General features: G+C 44.5%; 1 long non-coding RNA gene across 1 annotated transcript; it reads right to left on the bottom strand.

The window, feature by feature from the left end:
• Nucleotides 1-1,733: 1,733 nt before the first annotated feature.
• Nucleotides 1,734-3,437, bottom strand: LOC309864597. The gene is made up of 2 exons (XR_014311636.1): nt 3,286-3,437; nt 1,734-2,049 (listed from the first exon to the last, which is right to left on the bottom strand). It is a non-coding gene; the product is annotated as an uncharacterized lncRNA (long non-coding RNA).
• Nucleotides 3,438-4,377: the final 940 nt, after the last annotated feature.

Below are 4,377 nucleotides of genomic sequence, written 5' to 3'. Positions count from 1 at the left end.
TGGATGTTGCATAACAAGCCATTAGGGTCGTTTTTCTTGCTCTCCTTTGGTCTCTCTTAAAAATATTCCTGACAATTAAATCTGGCTTTTAAGCTCTCTATTTCATATATTTTCCATAAGGTCATTGAGCGAACCAGTCTTGATTACCCTTTCCCAATAAAAACTGTACAGTAACGCTCAGGGAAGAAATCGCTCTAATGGAGCCCAGAACCACAGAGGTAATCTCTGACCTATCCTCAGAGTTTTCAGACTTCCATTCTTTGTGGGCCAACGGTCTTAGCACAGTAAGGAAAACACCAACGTCCTGATGGCCATCAGCCCCAGGGACCCACACTTTGTAGAATGCTCCCTCCTGCGAGGTAGCTCTGTTTTACCCTAAGGGGAGTGATGCCAACAACTTAAGGAATTTCTTTTTGTTTAGTTCCTTACAATTTTTCAAAGCACATGATGCCAGGACAATGGGCTAGAAGGGGGGGGCGCTCAAGCCACCACTAACCATAAGGAACACTTCTCCAGGTCTGAGGCCAGCCTCCTTTAATTTTTCAGGGAACTGGTGTGCCTTTGTCCCCTCAGTTGAGTCTATATTTACATCCCTAGCTATTCTCTTGGCTGCTTCTTAGTTACCCCTGAGGCTCATTTACTGCCATCCACCTATCCCTAACGAACCAAGCACATACACTAAAAACAGTGAAACCCGCGTCTCGGCCACGATAGCAGAAGTATTCTTACTTTGAGAAAAGCATGACCTCATGGAGGCTCAAGAAGGTTAAGTCATTTACCTGCTAAGTGACTTAGCACCTGCTAAGTGGCCAAGATGGGTGAACTCAGGTCTCTGGATAGAAATGGCAGTGTAGACTCATGATTATGAGTGTGGCTTTTCAATAGCCAAACTGTGAAAAGAGCCCTGATGTCCATCGACACATGAATGGATTAAGAAAAGATGGTATGCATACACAATGGAATATTGCTCAGCCCTCAAAAAGAATGAAATCTTGCCATTTGTTATGATGTGGACACAACTGGAAGGTATTATGCTAAGTGAAATAAGTAAGTCAGAGAAAGACAAATACCATATGATTTCACTCATGTGCTGTTTAAGAAACAAAACAGGTGAACATAGGGGAAGGGAAGGAAAAATACAATAAGATAAAAACAGAGAGGGAGGCAAACCATAAGAGACTCTTAACTCTAGGGAACAAAGAGTAGGTTGCTGGAGGGGAGGGAAGAGGGGATGGGGTAATTGGGTGATGGACATTAAGGAGGGCACGTGATGTGATGAGCACTGCAGCTGATGAATCACTAAATTCTATCCCTGAAACTAATACCACACTATATGTGAACTAACTTGAGTTTTAAAAATAAAAAAGAAAGGGCATCACTTTTGAAGTCAGCAGACCTGGCTTCATATTTGAACTTTGCCACCTAACTGAGCAAATCATTAAACTTCTCTAAACCTCACTTTCTTCCTTATTTGTCAATGGAGACAATAAGGAAAATGTGCCCATGGGGTTGTATAATGAGAAAACAAATGTAAACTACTTAGTATAGCAACTGGCATGCTCTAAGTTTTCAAGACTTGTTAGCTATCATTACTAGTATCATAACTGGATTTTCAATGTTCCACTGCTTTGCACAACTGCCACGAAAGCATTCTGCCCTTTGCTGTTAGGCTTTAAACAAAATGACCCAGTTCTTCTACATGTAGCAGCAAGTAACAAAAACCCAATGAAGAGTTGCTTAAACCATCGGCATTTTTATTGTTTGCTTAACAAGAAGTCTGAAACTAAATAGCCCTATGGTAGATTTGGTGACTTGACGACACCATCAAGAAATCAGTCACGTTCATTCTCATGATTACAACATGGCTGCTGCAGCTCCAGCCATCACATCTTCAAGTGATGGAATGCGAGGGAAGAGGACAACAACAGAACTTTCTCTTCATGTTCCTCTCACGTTCCTCTCTCTTATCAGGAAGAAAAATCTTTTTCAGATGCTTCCAACAGACTCCACATGTCCTTGGTCCAAGTGATTATATGTCTGCCCCTAATCCTGGCAAAGGAGAATGGAATCACCATGGTTGCCTGCAAACTTTTTCTGTAAAAGTCCTGATAGTAAACAATTTCATCTTTGCAAGCCATACAGTCTGCCACAACTACTCAGTTCTGCTCTCAGAACATGAAAGCAGCACAGACAAGAGGTAAACAACTGAGTGTCTTTGTTCCAATAAAACTTTATTTACTACAAGAGTTGGCAGCTGGATTTGGCCAATCCCTGCCTTGGAGTAATCACGATTCATCAGTGTCACTGCATACACCACTGCCCAGATTAAACTTGGGTTCTGTTAGCAAGCAAGAAAGGGGGGTGGCTGTTGGGCAGGGTATCCTACCGGGATAGGACCCCACAGTATTCCCTGGAGAGAGGAGAGGTTTGATGTTGTCAGGAGCAGATCCGGAAGTGTCAGGAAACTAGGAACTATGTACTTCTGGAGAGATGCAAAAGGGACACAGAGTTCAGGGGCTCCCCGACGTTTACACTAGTGGTTCGACTGCTTGGCAAGAGCCCTGGGATTCCTCAGAGGTAGCTGGTGTGTGTACAAAGGAGCACACTATGGGAGACGAGCCCCAGGCCCCTCCCCCACAACCTCAGTCAGATACTTTTTACTTTTATTTGTTCTATATACTGTGTTTTGTTTGGGGGGGGGGTCTTTATGAGGAGAAGCGGGGGGAAATCTCTAATGATTAAAAAAAATTAGAAGCCACTGACCTAGAAGGTAAAGATCTAAGCTGCTCATAAAACATCCCTTTCTAATTATATCTCGCATGACCCCACTAAATAAACTCTATGAGATGCAGTAAAACCTCCATGAGATACTCTGTGCGGGAGGCCAAGCATTTCTCACGTTACTCTCTGCCATGGTAACTTTTCTTCAAACCGGCACTCCAACTCATCTGGACTCTCCTCTGAAGTCTACTCAACTAGAAAGTTCTTCCAATACACGAGGCTCCTCTTCTAGCATACTTAACTCTGCATTTCCTACCTGCATGTCACCAAGTTATACACTTGGGGTGAAAGGGACTATGGAGAACTAAAAGATAGTGTCTTTCCTCACATTTTATAATCAGCTGTACAGAAAGAATATAAATGAAATTGATAGAAAGTGATGGGCATGATTAGACAAAATAGATATGTATATTTCCAAATGAGTCTTGTGCTGCCTCTATCCCTTGGAATACATGCTCCAGTAGGACTGTAGGTATGGAACCCAGTAGGGCTGCCGTGACTCACCTTTTGGGTGAACTTTCTTTGGAGAATGACATTTGGATCCTGTTTTTAAGCCACAGAAGAAAACCAGCCCCATTCCGTGAGCGTACTCTGTTTCCTTTTACCAAAACTGGCTTCTCTCAGGTTGATCGCTGGTTTTAACCCGGACTCCGAATGGCTTCAGGATGGTTGCAAAGGTCATATTCACCTTCAGAGGAACAGCTGCCAGCACCGAAGGTATTTACCAAACGTGCTGCAGGTGCCGGAGCCGATTCCTGAGAAGACGTGCCCACTGCTGAGGGTGATGGCCAGGTCGCTGTCATGAACGATCCCTGAAAACACGCCAGAGCAGGAGAGGCTCCATCAGCCGGCAAGGGCTGTGCCAGACGGGGACAGAGTTGAGCGTTGGAGTTAGGTAAGGTGAGCGATGAGGAAGCACTTTAGTTTTGTCCTTAGGCTCTGAAGTCTACCTTCAAATCCAAGTTTTGCCATTTGTCGCTGTGGGCCTGGCATTATTTACTTACCCTCTCTGGGCCTCAGCCTCCTCATCTATGAAACAGAAAGAATGAAACCATTCATCCCTCAAGGCTGTTGCCAGAATGACATGAGCTAATACGGGTGAAATGCCACGTAGGATGTCAATGTTTGCTGGTATCCATATTATTATGATTCCCCAACCGCTGAGGGACATCTCATCAACCAGCTCACCTGGTCACACTCAGGGATTTATGCCTTGCCTCGTTTTTTAGATATTAAAAAGTTCGATGCAATCGAAAGCAAAAACTTGACCATCACATTGAAATGTGTGCTTCTCTCTTTCCACCAACTACTGAAGGCCACTTAGGTTCGGAAACTTGTGGTTGGGAGGGAAACACGATTGATGTTTGTTCCTTCTTGGATCCTCCGCCTTCTCCGAACACAAGCTGGTGGCTACGGTCTCTCGCAAACCAAAGAACCAGGCTCTTCAAGGAGAGCTCTCCTGTGATGAGGGGCTGGTGGCAGATATGCAAATGTTGGCTCTTCTTCTCTTGTGCGGTACCGATGTGAGTTTTTTCCCATGGTCAGAAGTCCCCTTCCACGGGTGGCCTCTGCCAGCTGGCCGCTCACTCTGTCCTC

This window comes from Mustela nivalis (assembly GCF_964662115.1).
Source record: "Mustela nivalis genome assembly, chromosome: 5".
Taxonomy (NCBI): Eukaryota; Metazoa; Chordata; class Mammalia; order Carnivora; family Mustelidae; genus Mustela; species Mustela nivalis.
Note: the sequence above shows the minus strand (reverse complement) of the source record. Positions and strands in the feature narration are given on the sequence as shown.